Source organism: Lepisma saccharinum, chromosome 2, assembly GCF_977018435.1.
Source record: "Lepisma saccharinum chromosome 2, izLepSacc3.1, whole genome shotgun sequence".
Taxonomy (NCBI): domain Eukaryota; kingdom Metazoa; phylum Arthropoda; class Insecta; order Zygentoma; family Lepismatidae; genus Lepisma; species Lepisma saccharinum.
The window spans coordinates 156,847,958-156,869,470 of record NC_139230.1 but is presented as its reverse complement, the minus strand read 5'-3'; the positions used below and the strand labels follow the sequence as shown (position 1 = coordinate 156,869,470).

The following is a 21,513-nucleotide window of genomic DNA, read 5'->3' as shown; positions in this document are numbered from 1 at the left end:
AATTCCATAAAAATATTAAAATTTTAATTTACAGTTCGAATGCAAAATTCCAATTGTTCACGAATGGATATGTCACAAGTTTCGTCAACCATAATAGCAAAATATTCCCGACTTTTAATATCTGCTACCACGGAGCGCAAAACAGATCTCCCTAATATATCAACGATCTCGTTTTGAATGTCATGTGAGAGCCATTTGTAGCCCGAACGTCCCATCCACTCTCCTAGTTCATGCACATCTTCTGTTGAAACTCTTTTTGGTAAAAATGTTAACAATACTCATAATTATATACTTAGTATATAGTAATAAGTCATGTGTTTTGCTGTATCTGGTCATAGCCCCCCCAAAGTTGATGGTCTAGAACATTTCAATTGTGTATTTAAAGTTAAGTTCATGTGGCACAATTCAGAGTAAACCTTACAAGAGAAGCAAAATAATATATTAAATCCTCTTAAGCAAAATTATTTTGGGGGCTCTGCCCCCACATCGTTAACATTGGGGGGGTCGAGCCCCCCCCCAGGCCCCATGAAGTCGGCGCCTATGATCGGATACATGGCTATTTGTTTTTAAAAGAGTTGGATTTATTGTTGAGAAGAATTAATTGAAGATACTGTTGCATAAGACATAATAAGTATATTGAAAAGAACATCTAGAGTTAAGTAAGTAAGTATTAAATAAACAAATACAGTGACGTGGGGCGATGTCGACACTTGGGGTAACAATCAGTGGCGTGCGCAAGGGAGGTTGGTGTGAGTCATAATCCCCCTCCGCGCTTTAGGGCTCAGTATTCTTAAAAATAGGGGGCAATGGAGGTACAGGCAGAAATCTTCCCTTTCCCTTCGGGCGGTTGTCTATACCTGGATCTGGTAAGGCGGAAGAAGAGCCAGCTAAGGTATTTAGCCTTGCCAGCTGATCACATTGAGGGACGAGAAGCGCGTGGAAAGAAATGTTGCATATGAACATAGGCTTCAAGATAATAAATATTGTGATTTGAAAATAATTAGAGACGTGATTGATTGATCTATCTCTGCTAGACTAGCTACTCCTCAGTGCACGTCACTGAACAAATACGCACAATAAACGTTTCTGTAACAGTAACACTTAAAGTATATTATTCATAAGGTTACAATTTATCGTCATTAAAACCGTACATGTTTCTTATTAGAGCGCCAAAATTCCATCTCTCCCTGGAGAGAAGTCTTATCTTGAGCAGCCCCTGCATAGTACGTAGTCGCGATAAAGGTAATTGTTGCGAATCAGATGGCAATGCAATGTTCATCTTATTTAGAATCTTCACCCCATATTTACATAAGACACCTCACTCCACCTTCCCTGATCAAATGACCTCCCCCTCTCTTGCATGTAAATGACGATACTGAGATAGGTATTTGACACTCATATTTTATTCGAGTCTACAAGTGAAATGGTTTGAAGAGTTGAACAGACAGAGATTTGGATATTCTGGGCGTCAACAAATACAATACTTTGACCCTCTGTGAATATTGTAGTGTCGGAAAATGAAAGTCGCCCAACGTGGGGCTCGAACCCACGACCCTGAGATTAAGAGTCTCATGCTCTACCGACTTTTTTTTTTTTTTTACGTGAAACTTATCCGCTACCACGGGGCCACTTTCTTTTTATTTTTTTATAAGTTTTATTTCACTATTCTGTTTACATCTATGGATTTTTTTCCCTACATGTATACATACAATTACATTACATCCAGATATTTACCAAAATATTGTGACAATCGGCCATTTTGTTTATTTGATTGTTTCCATCTAGATCTTTTAAGATACATTGTATATAGGGTGATATTTGGTTCAAACTTTTTGCTATATATATAATATACTGTATGTGCTATTAGCCACACAATGGTATTTTGTTTCTTCACAGGGAAATATTTGAAGTCTGGTAATATACAAATTTTTGCTTGATAGCATTGTGGCGATATACGACATATTTTGGCAAGGCACATAAGGAGAAAGGCCCAAATTTCTGAAATTCCTTTACATGTAGTGAGGCGATGTTCATTTGTATCCACCTCTCCGCATTGTCTACACTCATTTGTTGGTAGTCTTTTGATTTCATTTAGTCGAACATTTGTTGGAACTAGATCATGCACCAGGGTATACCACAAACTTCGTATGTCCGTGTCAAGGAAAGGCTTGTGGAGATTTTGCCATACATTTGACCAGATAACATTAGGAAATTTTTTCTCTATTCGACTCTGCTGCAAAATAAGTTGTCGTTGAAAATGTTCATACAAATATTTTGACAGAGTATTTTCCTTCAAGTCCATGGGAAACTCCACATAACTCCATTCTTGTACAAAATTTCGTACATACATAGGGCTCTTTGTTAGTCGAGACAAGTTGGGTGGATTTTGCGGTGGAAACGTATCGGTAAATATACGCAACCACATTGATGTAATCGACCGTTCAATTAAGTACAATTTATAATTTCTAGCTAAAAACAGGGACTTACATTTATTTTCAATATTCCATAATTCTAGACCACCTGTCATTTGTGTTTGGCACATGATCGGGAATGGTACCCGAAAGAAATGTCCGTACCACATGAACCATCCCACAGCAGACTTTATTTGTCGGAGATATTGCTGTGTGATTGGCAACACTTGAACGACATAATTTAATTTACTAAAAATAAAAGTGTGTAGGAACCAAACACGCTGAATTAAATTGAGTTGTCTTCCTCTCATTTGATAACACTGTAACCTGATTTCGCTTACAATTTTCGTCCAGTTTAGATCCAGCATTCTGGATTCGTTAGTATGAAAAGTAATGCCCAATACTTTGAGTTCGTTTACATATTTTATCCCTATGTCCGGATTGTCTTGCTTCCAGTTGCCAACAGGTAAAGCCTTTGATTTTGTCATGTTAACTTCCGCTCCACTGGCAGAACAATACAAACACATTGCATTCAGTATATTTTGGAGCTGGGTCGTTGTTGTCACACAAGCTGATAAATCGTCTGCGAATGTAAACACTTGCGTTTCAAGGAAAGCACTCGCTGCGGGTGGGGCTCGGCACTGAATATATCGAAGTAGCGGGTCCAAGGTCAAAGCGAAGAGAAGCATACTCAAGGGGCACCCCTGGCGAATGGATCTCGTCACGTGTATTGCAGGAGTCACGAATCCATTGATAAGAAGACGGGAGGTTGCCTTTCTATAGAAAATTTGCAAAACAGATATAAAAGCTTCACTGAAGCGATAGGCTCGAAGTACTTCAAACAAATATTGGTGAATTACAAGATCAAAAGCTTTTGTGAAATCAAAGGATAGTATACAAGCTGCGGTTTGTTGCATTTCATAATAATACATTATATCACGTATACCCGCCACCGTAGAAAATATATTTTGAGTTTTACTGACACATGTTTGCCGTGAACTGAGTAAGGAAGATAATATAGGTTTCAGTCTATTAGCCAAAACTTTGGCCATAATCTTATAATCACAGTTTAACAAAGTAATGGGCCTAAAGTCAGTCACTGCACTCGGACCCGTTTTTTTGGCAATCAGTACAATTATACCTTCACTTTGAAGCACGCATTCGTTTCGAAATGCATCTTGTATTATCTTGACCAATTCATGTTTCATAACATCAAAAAAACGTATATAAAATTGGTAGCCTATGCCATCGTTGCCAGGAGTGCGCTTAACGTTACAAGTACGCAGTGCTTCATACACCTCATCGACAGTGACGTCACTGTCTAACAAAGTTCTGTCTTCGTCCGTCAAAAAATTATTTACCGATGTGAGCAATTGTTGTACAGCCAATTGATCTACTTCTTTACCAGTATACAAATTATTATAATACGTGTAAAACGCCTGTGATATACCTTGTTGAGTTCTATGTGTATCTCCGCCAGAATCGACAATATTGTTTATCAAAAGAGCTCGCTTTTGTTTTTGTGTGTGAACATAGTGAAATAAAGAGGTTCGTTCATCTTGCAAGGATGACGCATGAGTAGTTCTTATCTTTATACCCTCCAAGTGATGCCGTTGCAACGTAAGGATTTGTGCTTTATATTTTTGTATCTGTGGATAATATTCGGTGACATCAGGTCGCATACATAACTCATGTAAACATTTGTAATAGAAGTTCAACATTAAGTTCCGGTCACGTGCACTCTCTTTCCCTAGCCATTGAAAATAGGATTTAATTCGAGGTTTGACGTATTTTACCCACCACGTATTGTAATCAGTAGAGTGTTTTTGTTGCCGGCACCAATACTTCCATTTTTCTTCAAACATATCATTAACATTAGGCTGTTGAAGTAGGGCAGAGTTCATTTTCCAATAGGACGGACCCCAAACTAATTTAGATTCTTGTAGATTAATACTCATTCTGATTGCTATATGATCTGAAAAAGGTACCGGCAAAGCATCTATTGTCGTCACATATTTTATAGTATGACCAAGTGTATAGAATCTGTCCAGTCTAGAACCTGCTTTGTTATTGAAATAGTTAAAAACACTATATCCTTTCGTTTTTCGGTCCAGATGTCCTTCAGCTGTAAATCGCTGATTAAGGTCGTTAAAGCTAAACTATTTTGAAACTTTCCTATACAATCACATGATTGCAGCACTTGATTAAAATCACCACCTAGGATGATACACGAATCATTATTTGGAAGTAAGTATACGATCTCAGCCTGGTAAAATTGTTCTCTCTTCCATCTGTTTTGCTGTCCGGAGGGGGCGTAGATATTAACAAAAGTATAACGTTGACTTTGAAAACTAATTCCCCTCCCATCGACTAATTTCTTTACATTTTTTATTTCTATACCACTTTTGATTATAATTGCCGTCCCTCTCCCGCTTGTCCCCAAGTTTACAATAGCCTCGTACCCATACAGGAAGTTAAAATCTACAATACAAACTTCCTGCAAGTATAAAATGTCAATCGAGTGGATTCGGACAAAGTCCGCAAGCAATTTGCATTTCACTGGCGTCAGGATCCCATTGATGTTAAGGGTACAAAGACGAGTGCTGTAATTCATGCACAATAAGATATTATAAAAAAACTGTATATAAGAATACCACGTAAATGTGCATTTTTGGTGCTCAATTACACTAAAGTAAGTATTAGTCCGAAGTGTTTTCAGAATGATGATAATCGTTCATGTGCATGACACAATTTACACTATTTTTTCTACCTGTTATTATATCGATATTCATCTTGTAACTCTCTAACATGTAATATATAACATTACACTGTATGCACTAGGAAAGTACACAAATTTATGTCGCGCACTACACTCGTAAATCACTCTCATCTCAAAACATAAACAAACATTTCTCCTTACACTAACTACCTAATGGAGGGGGGGGGGAAGGCGATCTGAACCCACATCTAATTAACATTTCACTTTTGTTGGGTCTTCCTGCTGTGTGTGACGGACTGCTGGCTTAGAAACATCCTGGTACATTTCTTTTTCTTACCTTCTGTTACCGCTTTCAGTCGTGAACTTGTGCGTTTTTTTCTATTTCTTTGACCTTTGTCCATAACTTGCTTATCATCTGTGGATTCCTCTTCAGTTTGGGAGTCATCTCCTGATACCATTTGTTGCGATTGTGACGAGGGAAGGGGGGGAGCAATTTTAGGTTGGTCATGTTGTCCACTCACGTTTCCTTCTGCTAGTTTCAAGGTCGTTGTGTGCGAGGAAGCGCCTGGCAGGGAAAGCTCATGACCTGCCTGGCTCTTTTCACCTTCCGATACACAGCTGTTCGCGGGGAGGGGAGGGGCTATCTTATCACTAATCGAGGCTTCAGGCGAGACCTGGTAGTTACTCGAAAGTTCCTCGCGTTCAACTTCTGCGACCCATGACGAAGTTTGACCTTCTTTTGTTAACAAATGGGAATTTTCCTTTGCTGCTATCTCTGATGAAACTTTGTTCGTCGGAGGATCCAGTGGCGTCTGTGCGGCACCTTCGGGTTCTTTTACATCTGGGTTCTTTGGGGATTCTTTCATTTCTATGTCCAGGGTTGTCTTGGGTACTTGAAAACCTGTAGGCTGGTATGGCAGTGGTTGTTCTGCTGCATCAATATTGATTGGTGATCGGTGGGTGGCTTCCGCATATGTGGAGGTTGTCCTTCTTCCTGGTTTTCGACGCTTATCGCAACAATTTGAGAGATGTTCTGTAGATTCACATATCCTGCACGTAATCTTTTGACCATAGTACGTGACCCAATATCGATCACCTTTGATAGTGATGTACGATGGAATTGGTTTTTTAAGCGTCATGCGAATTCGCTTTGTACCGGTACGCGTTGGGTATATATGTTCATCCGTGTACTTTTCATCATCAACATATTTCACAGCACCATATGTTGTAAGTGTCTGTTGTAGAACGTCCATTGGAAGTTCCATAGGAACTACATGTACGTTCACAATTACGCTATTTTGATCCGCCCATTCCAGTTTTACCTCATGCTCCCCATTGTCATCAGTGTAAACTAATGTGCCTCCCGATCGTAATATTATCTGCTCGCCTAACACTCGCGATATTAACTTTATAAACACACACTTTCGATATTGATCGATTTCAATACTAAGCACTTGATCTTCTGTTAGTGACAAATTCTGCTGTATCCACCGATGCAGTTGTATCGATGTTGGTTTTTGTCGCACATTCGTGAAGACCAATTTCACAGTATTCACTCGCCGTACAGACATGGTTCAGAACACAGAAGGTAGACTTAACCGGAATTTCACTCGCTTGCACGTAAATGCTCGACACGGACCGCACGTAGAGACGATGCACCGCGTGCCAGTGCTGGCAGCGAACTGCCCGACTGAGCTAGCCGGGCTTGCACCTACACTATGGCAAAAGTTGGTCAAACCTCTACATAGCATTGTGGCAGAAGTAAACGGATATTCTTGAGCTAATGTGTGATAATTTTTCTACAGGTGATTAGATTAAATTAGATAGACACATTCAATTTTAAGACTCAACGAACCCTAGACCGTTAGGTTAAAAGCCTAAAGATCTATCGACCGCGCTATCCGGGCGCATAACATCCCTTCGGTTGCAATATTCGGTCGACTTCATAAATTTCATGAAAACACTTCAGACAGACAGCCATCAAAGGACGATTCTACTTACTCACTTTTACAAACAAAAATGGCAACCAAATTATTTTTTAGAAAAGTATCCACAAAGATTTCACACAACAAACCTTTGAGATTCGAAGCTGAACAATTTACATAAATACCCACTACGATACCTTTGGTAGCATTACAGGACGAGGTGGCCGAGTGGTTAAGGCGTTGGACTGCTAATCCGCATGGGTTCGAATCCCATCCTCGTCGTTACAAATTTTCTTCTCACTATCAAGGATATTATTGATTTCTTATAGTAAAGAATTCCCGCTTCGTGGCCATCTCGTTCAAGTGTCCTGCAGGGAGAGCTTAACAACTTATAATCTGAGATCTCGGCCAGTGTATGGGAGCGGTGTGAGGCAATTGGGGAGCAACGAATGAGTAGCGTAACCCGGTTTTGTAAAACATACAACAAAGAGTGGAATTTCGTTGCGCTGACCACAACTAACCTCTAAAATGATGCCAAGGCAGCTCGAGTGTAGGCGAATCTTAGCAATGTGGATGAAAATAGGAGGTGAGAGAATCGGGCCTGTGTGCCATTTTGTGGAAGCTCTGGTGATCTGTGGAAGCCCCGCGTTCGTGCTTTCCTGGACAAGTTGTTTGGTAACTTTGATTTTAGTTTACGATATCGTCCACCCGCAAACGCCAAAGTTTAACCGGTTTTACCCTGCAAGTAGAACTTATTCTTATGTTTTTCTCAGCCGGACCCTGTGGTCGAGTGGTTATTTCATCGCGCTGAAATGCTGGAGGTTCTTTGTTCGAATCCCTCTCGGGCATGATCTTCGTGTTTGTCCGAACAATGAGAACCAACGTGGATACAGTGAAAATTGACATGTGTGAAAGATTGTGAAAATGTGTGAATGACGGGTATACTGCCGAATAGAGAAATCCCGCTCGGGCTTGTTTGTTTGTGAATGTCCATTCATCAATTTCATCATTTTATCACTCATCCCCATCTTCGCAAATTAGCCAAGAGGCACAAAACGCGAAGTAAAACAAACTAAGTCAATCAAATCTTGTTTTCCCCACGCCTACGCCCCTATCGACCGTGTGGCAGCATCCCTCCGAACACCACCCTTGAACTAGATCCGAACCACTATGTGCCTCCATCGGATACAGGGCTTTGACAGACTTGTCAAAATTATTGGGGGAGCTCTGATCACTGAAATAAATTAATGAATGACTCACTCCCTCCCTTTTTTAAGTTTTGGCCTCAGTGTTCGGAATCACGTAAGAGCCCATGAATTCCATAAAAATATTAAAATTTTAATTTACAGTTCGAATGCAAAATTCCAATTGTTCACGAATGGATATGTCACAAGTTTCGTCAACCATAATAGCAAAATATTCCCGACTTTTAATATCTGCTACCACGGAGCGCAAAACAGATCTCCCTAATATATCAACGATCTCGTTTTGAATGTCATGTGAGAGCCATTTGTAGCCCGAACGTCCCATCCACTCTCCTAGTTCATGCACATCTTCTGTTGAAACTCTTTTTGGTAAAAATGTTAACAATACTCATAATTATATACTTAGTATATAGTAATAAGTCATGTGTTTTGATGTATCTGGTCATAGCCCCCCCAAAGTTGATGGTCTAGAACATTTCAATTGTGTATTTAAAGTTAAGTTCATGTGGCACAATTCAGAGTAAACCTTACAAGAGAAGCAAAATAATATATTAAATCCTCTTAAGCAAAATTATTTGGGGGGCTCTGCCCCCACATCGTTAACATTGGGGGGGTCGAGCCCCCCCCCAGGCCCCATGAAGTCGGCGCCTATGATCGGATACATGGCTATTTGTTTTTAAAAGAGTTGGATTTATTGTTGAGAAGAATTAATTGAAGATACTGTTGCATAAGACATAATAAGTATATTGAAAAGAACATCTAGAGTTAAGTAAGTAAGTATTAAATAAACAAATACAGTGACGTGGGGCGATGTCGACACTTGGGGTAACAATCAGTGGCGTGCGCAAGGGAGGTTGGTGTGAGTCATAATCCCCCTCCGCGCTTTAGGGCTCAGTATTCTTAAAAATAGGGGGCAATGGAGGTACAGGCAGAAATCTTCCCTTTCCCTTCGGGCGGTTGTCTATACCTGGATCTGGTAAGGCGGAAGAAGAGCCAGCTAAGGTATTTAGCCTTGCCAGCTGATCACATTGAGGGACGAGAAGCGCGTGGAAAGAAATGTTGCATATGAACATAGGCTTCAAGATAATAAATATTGTGATTTGAAAATAATTAGAGACGTGATTGATTGATCTATCTCTGCTAGACTAGCTACTCCTCAGTGCACGTCACTGAACAAATACGCACAATAAACGTTTCTGTAACAGTAACACTTAAAGTATATTATTCATAAGGTTACAATTTATCGTCATTAAAACCGTACATGTTTCTTATTAGAGCGCCAAAATTCCATCTCTCCCTGGAGAGAAGTCTTATCTTGAGCAGCCCCTGCATAGTACGTAGTCGCGATAAAGGTAATTGTTGCGAATCAGATGGCAATGCAATGTTCATCTTATTTAGAATCTTCACCCCATATTTACATAAGACACCTCACTCCACCTTCCCTGATCAAATGACCTCCCCCTCTCTTGCATGTAAATGACGATACTGAGATAGGTATTTGACACTCATATTTTATTCGAGTCTACAAGTGAAATGGTTTGAAGAGTTGAACAGACAGAGATTTGGATATTCTGGGCGTCAACAAATACAATACTTTGACCCTCTGTGAATATTGTAGTGTCGGAAAATGAAAGTCGCCCAACGTGGGGCTCGAACCCACGACCCTGAGATTAAGAGTCTCATGCTCTACCGACTTTTTTTTTTTTTTTACGTGAAACTTATCCGCTACCACGGGGCCACTTTCTTTTTATTTTTTTATAAGTTTTATTTCACTATTCTGTTTACATCTATGGATTTTTTTCCCTACATGTATACATACAATTACATTACATCCAGATATTTACCAAAATATTGTGACAATCGGCCATTTTGTTTATTTGATTGTTTCCATCTAGATCTTTTAAGATACATTGTATATAGGGTGATATTTGGTTCAAACTTTTTGCTATATATATAATATACTGTATGTGCTATTAGCCACACAATGGCATTTTGTTTCTTCACAGGGAAATATTTGAAGTCTGGTAATATACAAATTTTTGCTTGATAGCATTGTGGCGATATACGACATATTTTGGCAAGGCACATAAGGAGAAAGGCCCAAATTTCTGAAATTCCTTTACATGTAGTGAGGCGATGTTCATTTGTATCCACCTCTCCGCATTGTCTACACTCATTTGTTGGTAGTCTTTTGATTTCATTTAGTCGAACATTTGTTGGAACTAGATCATGCACCAGGGTATACCACAAACTTCGTATGTCCGTGTCAAGGAAAGGCTTGTGGAGATTTTGCCATACATTTGACCAGATAACATTAGGAAATTTTTTCTCTATTCGACTCTGCTGCAAAATAAGTTGTCGTTGAAAATGTTCATACAAATATTTTGACAGAGTATTTTCCTTCAAGTCCATGGGAAACTCCACATAACTCCATTCTTGTACAAAATTTCGTACATACATAGGGCTCTTTGTTAGTCGAGACAAGTTGGGTGGATTTTGCGGTGGAAACGTATCGGTAAATATACGCAACCACATTGATGTAATCGACCGTTCAATTAAGTACAATTTATAATTTCTAGCTAAAAACAGGGACTTACATTTATTTTCAATATTCCATAATTCTAGACCACCTGTCATTTGTGTTTGGCACATGATCGGGAATGGTACCCGAAAGAAATGTCCGTACCACATGAACCATCCCACAGCAGACTTTATTTGTCGGAGATATTGCTGTGTGATTGGCAACACTTGAACGACATAATTTAATTTACTAAAAATAAAAGTGTGTAGGAACCAAACACGCTGAATTAAATTGAGTTGTCTTCCTCTCATTTGATAACACTGTAACCTGATTTCGCTTACAATTTTCGTCCAGTTTAGATCCAGCATTCTGGATTCGTTAGTATGAAAAGTAATGCCCAATACTTTGAGTTCGTTTACATATTTTATCCCTATGTCCGGATTGTCTTGCTTCCAGTTGCCAACAGGTAAAGCCTTTGATTTTGTCATGTTAACTTCCGCTCCACTGGCAGAACAATACAAACACATTGCATTCAGTATATTTTGGAGCTGGGTCGTTGTTGTCACACAAGCTGATAAATCGTCTGCGAATGTAAACACTTGCGTTTCAAGGAAAGCACTCGCTGCGGGTGGGGCTCGGCACTGAATATATCGAAGTAGCGGGTCCAAGGTCAAAGCGAAGAGAAGCATACTCAAGGGGCACCCCTGGCGAATGGATCTCGTCACGTGTATTGCAGGAGTCACGAATCCATTGATAAGAAGACGGGAGGTTGCCTTTCTATAGAAAATTTGCAAAACAGATATAAAGGCTTCACTGAAGCGATAGGCTCGAAGTACTTCAAACAAATATTGGTGAATTACAAGATCAAAAGCTTTTGTGAAATCAAAGGATAGTATACAAGCTGCGGTTTGTTGCATTTCATAATAATACATTATATCACGTATACCCGCCACCGTAGAAAATATATTTTGAGTTTTACTGACACATGTTTGCCGTGAACTGAGTAAGGAAGATAATATAGGTTTCAGTCTATTAGCCAAAACTTTGGCCATAATCTTATAATCACAGTTTAACAAAGTAATGGGCCTAAAGTCAGTCACTGCACTCGGACGCGTTTTTTTGGCAATCAGTACAATTATACCTTCATTTTGAAGCACGCATTCGTTTCGAAATGCATCTTGTATTATCTTGACCAATTCATGTTTCATAACATCAAAAAAACGTATATAAAATTGGTAGCCTATGCCATCGTTGCCAGGAGTGCGCTTAACGTTACAAGTACGCAGTGCTTCATACACCTCATCGACAGTGACGTCACTGTCTAACAAAGTTCTGTCTTCGTCCGTCAAAAAATTATTTACCGATGTGAGCAATTGTTGTACAGCCAATTGATCTACTTCTTTACCAGTATACAAATTATTATAATACGTGTAAAACGCCTGTGATATACCTTGTTGAGTTCTATGTGTATCTCCGCCAGAATCGACAATATTGTTTATCAAAAGAGCTCGCTTTTGTTTTTGTGTGTGAACATAGTGAAATAAAGAGGTTCGTTCATCTTGCAAGGATGACGCATGAGTAGTTCTTATCTTTATACCCTCCAAGTGATGCCGTTGCAACGTAAGGATTTGTGCTTTATATTTTTGTATCTGTGGATAATATTCGGTGACATCAGGTCGCATACATAACTCATGTAAACATTTGTAATAGAAGTTCAACATTAAGTTCCGGTCACGTGCACTCTCTTTCCCTAGCCATTGAAAATAGGATTTAATTCGAGGTTTGACGTATTTTACCCACCACGTATTGTAATCAGTAGAGTGTTTTTGTTGCCGGCACCAATACTTCCATTTTTCTTCAAACATATCATTAACATTAGGCTGTTGAAGTAGGGCAGAGTTCATTTTCCAATAGGACGGACCCCAAACTAATTTAGATTCTTGTAGATTAATACTCATTCTGATTGCTATATGATCTGAAAAAGGTACCGGCAAAGCATCTATTGTCGTCACATATTTTATAGTATGACCAAGTGTATAGAATCTGTCCAGTCTAGAACCTGCTTTGTTATTGAAATAGTTAAAAACACTATATCCTTTCGTTTTTCGGTCCAGATGTCCTTCAGCTGTAAATCGCTGATTAAGGTCGTTAAAGCTAAACTATTTTGAAACTTTCCTATACAATCACATGATTGCAGCACTTGATTAAAATCACCACCTAGGATGATACACGAATCATTATTTGGAAGTAAGTATACGATCTCAGCCTGGTAAAATTGTTCTCTCTTCCATCTGTTTTGCTGTCCGGAGGGGGCGTAGATATTAACAAAAGTATAACGTTGACTTTGAAAACTAATTCCCCTCCCATCGACTAATTTCTTTACATTTTTTATTTCTATACCACTTTTGATTATAATTGCCGTCCCTCTCCCGCTTGTCCCCAAGTTTACAATAGCCTCGTACCCATACAGGAAGTTAAAATCTACAATACAAACTTCCTGCAAGTATAAAATGTCAATCGAGTGGATTCGGACAAAGTCCGCAAGCAATTTGCATTTCACTGGCGTCAGGATCCCATTGATGTTAAGGGTACAAAGACGAGTGCTGTAATTCATGCACAATAAGATATTATAAAAAAACTGTATATAAGAATACCACGTAAATGTGCATTTTTGGTGCTCAATTACACTAAAGTAAGTATTAGTCCGAAGTGTTTTCAGAATGATGATAATCGTTCATGTGCATGACACAATTTACACTATTTTTTCTACCTGTTATTATATCGATATTCATCTTGTAACTCTCTAACATGTAATATATAACATTACACTGTATGCACTAGGAAAGTACACAAATTTATGTCGCGCACTACACTCGTAAATCACTCTCATCTCAAAACATAAACAAACATTTCTCCTTACACTAACTACCTAATGGAGGGGGGGGGGGGGAAGGCGATCTGAACCCACATCTAATTAACATTTCACTTTTGTTGGGTCTTCCTGCTGTGTGTGACGGACTGCTGGCTTAGAAACATCCTGGTACATTTCTTTTTCTTACCTTCTGTTACCGCTTTCAGTCGTGAACTTGTGCGTTTTTTTCTATTTCTTTGACCTTTGTCCATAACTTGCTTATCATCTGTGGATTCCTCTTCAGTTTGGGAGTCATCTCCTGATACCATTTGTTGCGATTGTGACGAGGGAAGGGGGGGAGCAATTTTAGGTTGGTCATGTTGTCCACTCACGTTTCCTTCTGCTAGTTTCAAGGTCGTTGTGTGCGAGGAAGCGCCTGGCAGGGAAAGCTCATGACCTGCCTGGCTCTTTTCACCTTCCGATACACAGCTGTTCGCGGGGAGGGGAGGGGCTATCTTATCACTAATCGAGGCTTCAGGCGAGACCTGGTAGTTACTCGAAAGTTCCTCGCGTTCAACTTCTGCGACCCATGACGAAGTTTGACCTTCTTTTGTTAACAAATGGGAATTTTCCTTTGCTGCTATCTCTGATGAAACTTTGTTCGTCGGAGGATCCAGTGGCGTCTGTGCGGCACCTTCGGGTTCTTTTACATCTGGGTTCTTTGGGGATTCTTTCATTTCTATGTCCAGGGTTGTCTTGGGTACTTGAAAACCTGTAGGCTGGTATGGCAGTGGTTGTTCTGCTGCATCAATATTGATTGGTGATCGGTGGGTGGCTTCCGCATATGTGGAGGTTGTCCTTCTTCCTGGTTTTCGACGCTTATCGCAACAATTTGAGAGATGTTCTGTAGATTCACATATCCTGCACGTAATCTTTTGACCATAGTACGTGACCCAATATCGATCACCTTTGATAGTGATGTACGATGGAATTGGTTTTTTAAGCGTCATGCGAATTCGCTTTGTACCGGTACGCGTTGGGTATATATGTTCATCCGTGTACTTTTCATCATCAACATATTTCACAGCACCATATGTTGTCAGTGTCTGTTGTAGAACGTCCATTGGAAGTTCCATAGGAACTACATGTACGTTCACAATTACGCTATTTTGATCCGCCCATTCCAGTTTTACCTCATGCTCCCCATTGTCATCAGTGTAAACTAATGTGCCTCCCGATCGTAATATTATCTGCTCGCCTAACACTCGCGATATTAACTTTATAAACACACACTTTCGATATTGATCGATTTCAATACTAAGCACTTGATCTTCTGTTAGTGACAAATTCTGCTGTATCCACCGATGCAGTTGTATCGATGTTGGTTTTTGTCGCACATTCGTGAAGACCAATTTCACAGTATTCACTCGCCGTACAGACATGGTTCAGAACACAGAAGGTAGACTTAACCGGAATTTCACTCGCTTGCACGTAAATGCTCGACACGGACCGCACGTAGAGACGATGCACCGCGTGCCAGTGCTGGCAGCGAACTGCCCGACTGAGCTAGCCGGGCTTGCACCTACACTATGGCAAAAGTTGGTCAAACCTCTACATAGCATTGTGGCAGAAGTAAACGGATATTCTTGAGCTAATGTGTGATAATTTTTCTACAGGTGATTAGATTAAATTAGATAGACACATTCAATTTTAAGACTCAACGAACCCTAGACCGTTAGGTTAAAAGCCTAAAGATCTATCGACCGCGCTATCCGGGCGCATAACATCCCTTCGGTTGCAATATTCGGTCGACTTCATAAATTTCATGAAAACACTTCAGACAGACAGCCATCAAAGGACGATTCTACTTACTCACTTTTACAAACAAAAATGGCAACCAAATTATTTTTTAGAAAAGTATCCACAAAGATTTCACACAACAAACCTTTGAGATTCGAAGCTGAACAATTTACATAAATACCCACTACGATACCTTTGGTAGCATTACAGGACGAGGTGGCCGAGTGGTTAAGGCGTTGGACTGCTAATCCGCATGGGTTCGAATCCCATCCTCGTCGTTACAAATTTTCTTCTCACTATCAAGGATATTATTGATTTCTTATAGTAAAGAATTCCCGCTTCGTGGCCATCTCGTTCAAGTGTCCTGCAGGGAGAGCTTAACAACTTATAATCTGAGATCTCGGCCAGTGTATGGGAGCGGTGTGAGGCAATTGGGGAGCAACGAATGAGTAGCGTAACCCGGTTTTGTAAAACATACAACAAAGAGTGGAATTTCGTTGCGCTGACCACAACTAACCTCTAAAATGATGCCAAGGCAGCTCGAGTGTAGGCGAATCTTAGCAATGTGGATGAAAATAGGAGGTGAGAGAATCGGGCCTGTGTGCCATTTTGTGGAAGCTCTGGTGATCTGTGGAAGCCCCGCGTTCGTGCTTTCCTGGACAAGTTGTTTGGTAACTTTGATTTTAGTTTACGATATCGTCCACCCGCAAACGCCAAAGTTTAACCGGTTTTACCCTGCAAGTAGAACTTATTCTTATGTTTTTCTCAGCCGGACCCTGTGGTCGAGTGGTTATTTCATCGCGCTGAAATGCTGGAGGTTCTTTGTTCGAATCCCTCTCGGGCATGATCTTCGTGTTTGTCCGAACAATGAGAACCAACGTGGATACAGTGAAAATTGACATGTGTGAAAGATTGTGAAAATGTGTGAATGACGGGTATACTGCCGAATAGAGAAATCCCGCTCGGGCTTGTTTGTTTGTGAATGTCCATTCATCAATTTCATCATTTTATCACTCATCCCCATCTTCGCAAATTAGCCAAGAGGCACAAAACGCGAAGTAAAACAAACTAAGTCAATCAAATCTTGTTTTCCCCACGCCTACGCCCCTATCGACCGTGTGGCAGCATCCCTCCGAACACCACCCTTGAACTAGATCCGAACCACTATGTGCCTCCATCGGATACAGGGCTTTGACAGACTTGTCAAAATTATTGGGGGAGCTCTGATCACTGAAATAAATTAATGAATGACTCACTCCCTCCCTTTTTTAAGTTTTGGCCTCAGTGTTCGGAATCACGTAAGAGCCCATGAATTCCATAAAAATATTAAAATTTTAATTTACAGTTCGAATGCAAAATTCCAATTGTTCACGAATGGATATGTCACAAGTTTCGTCAACCATAATAGCAAAATATTCCCGACTTTTAATATCTGCTACCACGGAGCGCAAAACAGATCTCCCTAATATATCAACGATCTCGTTTTGAATGTCATGTGAGAGCCATTTGTAGCCCGAACGTCCCATCCACTCTCCTAGTTCATGCACATCTTCTGTTGAAACTCTTTTTGGTAAAAATGTTAACAATACTCATAATTATATACTTAGTATATAGTAATAAGTCATGTGTTTTGCTGTATCTGGTCATAGCCCCCCCAAAGTTGATGGTCTAGAACATTTCAATTGTGTATTTAAAGTTAAGTTCATGTGGCACAATTCAGAGTGAACCTTACAAGAGAAGCAAAATAATATATTAAATCCTCTTAAGCAAAATTATTTGGGGGGCTCTGCCCCACATCGTTAACATTGGGGGGGGTCGAGCTCCCCCCCCAGGCCCCATGAAGTCGGCGCCTATGATCGGATACATGGCTATTTGTTTTTAAAAGAGTTGGATTTATTGTTGGGAATGAAACATGGCTATTTGTTTTTAAAAGAGTTGGATTTATTGTTGAGAAGAATTAATTGAAGATACTGTTGCATAAGACATAATAAGTATATTGAAAAGAACATCTAGAGTTAAGTAAGTAAGTATTAAATAAACAAATACAGTGACGTGGGGCGATGTCGACACTTGGGGTAACAATCAGTGGCGTGCGCAAGGGAGGTTGGTGTGAGTCATAATCCCCCTCCGCGCTTTAGGGCTCAGTATTCTTAAAAATAGGGGGGCAATGGAGGTACAGGCAGAAATCTTCCCTTTCCCTTCGGGCGGTTGTCTATACCTGGATCTGGTAAGGCGGAAGAAGAGCCAGCTAAGGTATTTAGCCTTGCCAGCTGATCACATTGAGGGACGAGAAGCGCGTGGAAAGAAATGTTGCATATGAACATAGGCTTCAAGATAATAAATATTGTGATTTGAAAATAATTAGAGACGTGATTGATTGATCTATCTCTGCTAGACTAGCTACTCCTCAGTGCACGTCACTGAACAAATACGCACAATAAACGTTTCTGTAACAGTAACACTTAAAGTATATTATTCATAAGGTTACAATTTTTCGTCATTAAAACCGTACATGTTTCTTATTAGAGCGCCAAAATTCCATCTCTCCCTGGAGAGAAGTCTTATCTTGAGCAGCCCCTGCATAGTACGTAGTCGCGATAAAGGTAATTGTTGCGAATCAGATGGCAATGCAATGTTCATCTTATATAGAATCTTCAACCCATATTTACATAAGACACCTCACTCCCCCTTCCCTGATCAAATGACCTCCCCCTCTCTTGCATGTAAATGACGATACTGAGATAGGTATTTGACACTCATATTTTATTCGAGTCTACAAGTGAAATGGTTTGAAGAGTTGAACAGACAGAGATTTGGATATTCTGGGCGTCAACAAATACAATACTTTGACCCTCTGTGAATATTGTAGTGTCGGAAAATGAAAGTCGCCCAACGTGGGGCTCGAACCCACGACCCTGAGATTAAGAGTCTCATGCTCTACCGACTGAGCTAGCCGGGCTTGCACCTACACTGTGGCAAAAGTTGGTCATACCTCTACATAGCATTGTGGCAGAAGTAAACGGATATTCTTGAGCTAATGTGTGATAATTTTTCTACAGGTGATTGGATTAAATTAGATAGACACATTCAATTTTAAGACTCAACGAACCCTAGACCGATAGGTTAAAAGCCTAAAGATCTATCGACCGAGCTATCCGGGCGCATAACATCCCTTCGGTTGCAATATTCGGTCGACTTCATAAATTTCATGAAAACACTTCAGACAGACAGCCATCAAAGGACGATTCTACTTACTCACTTTTACAAACAAAAATGGCAACCAAATTATTTTTTAGAAAAGTATCCACAAAGATTTCACACAACAAACCTTTGAGATTCGAAGCTGAACAATTTGCATAAATACCCACTACGATACCTTTGGTAGCATTACAGGACGAGGTGGCCGAGTGGTTAAGGCGTTGGACTGCTAATCCAATGGGCTCTGCCCGCGTGGGTTCGAATCCCTTCCTCGTCGTTACAAATTTTCTTCTCACTATCAAGGATATTATTGATTTCTTATAGTAAAGAATTCCCGCTTCGTGGCCATCTCGTTCAAGTGTCCTGCAGGGAGAGCTTAACAACTTTTAATCTGAGATCTCGGCCAGTGTATGGGAGCGGTGTGAGGCAATTGGGGAGCAACGAATGAGTAGCGTAACCCGGTTTTGTAAAACATACAACAAAGAGTGGAATTTCGTTGCGCTGACCACAACTAACCTCTAAAGTGATGCCAAGGCAGCTCGAGTGTAGGCGAATCTTAGCAATGTGGATGAAAATAGGAGGTGAGAGAATCGGGCCTGTGTGCCATTTTGTGGAAGCTCTGGTGATCTGTGGAAGCCCCGCGTTCGTGCTTTCCTGGACAAGTTGTTTGGTAACTTTGATTTTAGTTTACGATATCGTCCACCCGCAAACGCCAAAGTTTAACCGGTTTTACCCTGCAAGTAGAACTTATTCTTATGTTTTTCTCAGCCGGACCCTGTGGTCGAGTGGTTATTTCATCGCGCTGAAATGCTGGAGGTTCTTTGTTCGAATCCCTCTCGGGCATGATCTTCGTGTTTGTCCGAACAATGAGAACCAACGTGGATACAGTGAAAATTGACATGTGTGAAAGATTGTGAAAATGTGTGAATGACGGGTATACTGCCGAATAGAGAAATCCCGCTCGGGCTTGTTTGTTTGTGAATGTCCATTCATCAATTTCATCATTTTATCACTCATCCCCATCTTCGCAAATTAGCCAAGAGGCACAAAACGCGAAGTAAAACAAACTAAGTCAATCAAATCTTGTTTTCCCCACGCCTACGCCCCTATCGACCGTGTGGCAGCATCCCTCCGAACACCACCCTTGAACTAGATCCGAACCACTATGTGCCTCCATCGGATACAGGGCTTTGACAGACTTGTCAAAATTATTGGGGGAGCTCTGATCACTGAAATAAATTAATGAATGACTCACTCCCTCCCTTTTTTAAGTTTTGGCCTCAGTGTTCGGAATCACGTAAGAGCCCATGAATTCCATAAAAATATTAAAATTTTAATTTACAGTTCGAATGCAAAATTCCAATTGTTCACGAATGGATATGTCACAAGTTTCGTCAACCATAATAGCAAAATATTCCCGACTTTTAATATCTGCTACCACGGAGCGCAAAACAGATCTCCCTAATATATCAACGATCTCGTTTTGAATGTCATGTGAGAGCCATTTGTAGCCCGAACGTCCCATCCACTCTCCTAGTTCATGCACATCTTCTGTTGAAACTCTTTTTGGTAAAAATGTTAACAATACTCATAATTATATACTTAGTATATAGTAATAAGTCATGTGTTTTGCTGTATCTGGTCATAGCCCCCCCAAAGTTGATGGTCTAGAACATTTCAATTGTGTATTTAAAGTTAAGTTCATGTGGCACAATTCAGAGTGAACCTTACAAGAGAAGCAAAATAATATATTAAATCCTCTTAAGCAAAATTATTTGGGGGGCTCTGCCCCACATCGTTAACATTGGGGGGGTCGAGCCCCCCCCCAGGCCCCATGAAGTCGGCGCCTATGATCGGATACATGGCTATTTGTTTTTAAAAGAGTTGGATTTATTGTTGGGAATGAAACATGGCTATTTGTTTTTAAAAGAGTTGGATTTATTGTTGAGAAGAATTAATTGAAGATACTGTTGCATAAGACATAATAAGTATATTGAAAAGAACATCTAGAGTTAAGTAAGTAAGTATTAAATAAACAAATACAGTGACGTGGGGCGATGTCGACACTTGGGGTAACAATCAGTGGCGTGCGCAAGGGAGGTTGGTGTGAGTCATAATCCCCCTCCGCGCTTTAGGGCTCAGTATTCTTAAAAATAGGGGGGCAATGGAGGTACAGGCAGAAATCTTCCCTTTCCCTTCGGGCGGTTGTCTATACCTGGATCTGGTAAGGCGGAAGAAGAGCCAGCTAAGGTATTTAGCCTTGCCAGCTGATCACATTGAGGGACGAGAAGCGCGTGGAAAGAAATGTTGCATATGAACATAGGCTTCAAGATAATAAATATTGTGATTTGAAAATAATTAGAGACGTGATTGATTGATCTATCTCTGCTAGACTAGCTACTCCTCAGTGCACGTCACTGAACAAATACGCACAATAAACGTTTCTGTAACAGTAACACTTAAAGTATATTATTCATAAGGTTACAATTTTTCGTCATTAAAACCGTACATGTTTCTTATTAGAGCGCCAAAATTCCATCTCTCCCTGGAGAGAAGTCTTATCTTGAGCAGCCCCTGCATAGTACGTAGTCGCGATAAAGGTAATTGTTGCGAATCAGATGGCAATGCAATGTTCATCTTATTTAGAATCTTCACCCCATATTTACATAAGACACCTCACTCCCCCTTCCCTGATCAAATGACCTCCCCCTCTCTTGCATGTAAATGACGATACTGAGATAGGTATTTGACACTCATATTTTATTCGAGTCTACAAGTGAAATGGTTTGAAGAGTTGAACAGACAGAGATTTGGATATTCTGGGCGTCAACAAATACAATACTTTGACCCTCTGTGAATATTGTAGTGTCGGAAAATGAAAGT

At 40.2% G+C, this 21,513-nt stretch overlaps 4 non-coding genes across 4 annotated transcripts; 3 read left to right on the top strand and 1 right to left on the bottom strand.

Annotated features, from left to right (window-relative positions):
• Positions 1–7,269: 7,269 nt before the first annotated feature.
• TRNAS-GCU (transfer RNA serine (anticodon GCU)) lies at positions 7,270–7,337 on the top strand. Its single transcript has one exon. It is a non-coding gene; the product is annotated as a tRNA-Ser (tRNA).
• Positions 7,338–15,642: 8,305 nt separating this feature from the next.
• TRNAS-GCU (transfer RNA serine (anticodon GCU)) lies at positions 15,643–15,710 on the top strand. Its single transcript has one exon. It is a non-coding gene; the product is annotated as a tRNA-Ser (tRNA).
• Positions 15,711–18,318: 2,608 nt separating this feature from the next.
• TRNAK-CUU (transfer RNA lysine (anticodon CUU)) lies at positions 18,319–18,391 on the bottom strand. Its single transcript has one exon. It is a non-coding gene; the product is annotated as a tRNA-Lys (tRNA).
• A 434-nt stretch (positions 18,392–18,825) lies between these two features.
• Positions 18,826–18,907, top strand: TRNAS-GCU (transfer RNA serine (anticodon GCU)). Its single transcript has one exon. It is a non-coding gene; the product is annotated as a tRNA-Ser (tRNA).
• The last annotated feature ends 2,606 nt before the right edge of the window (positions 18,908–21,513 follow it).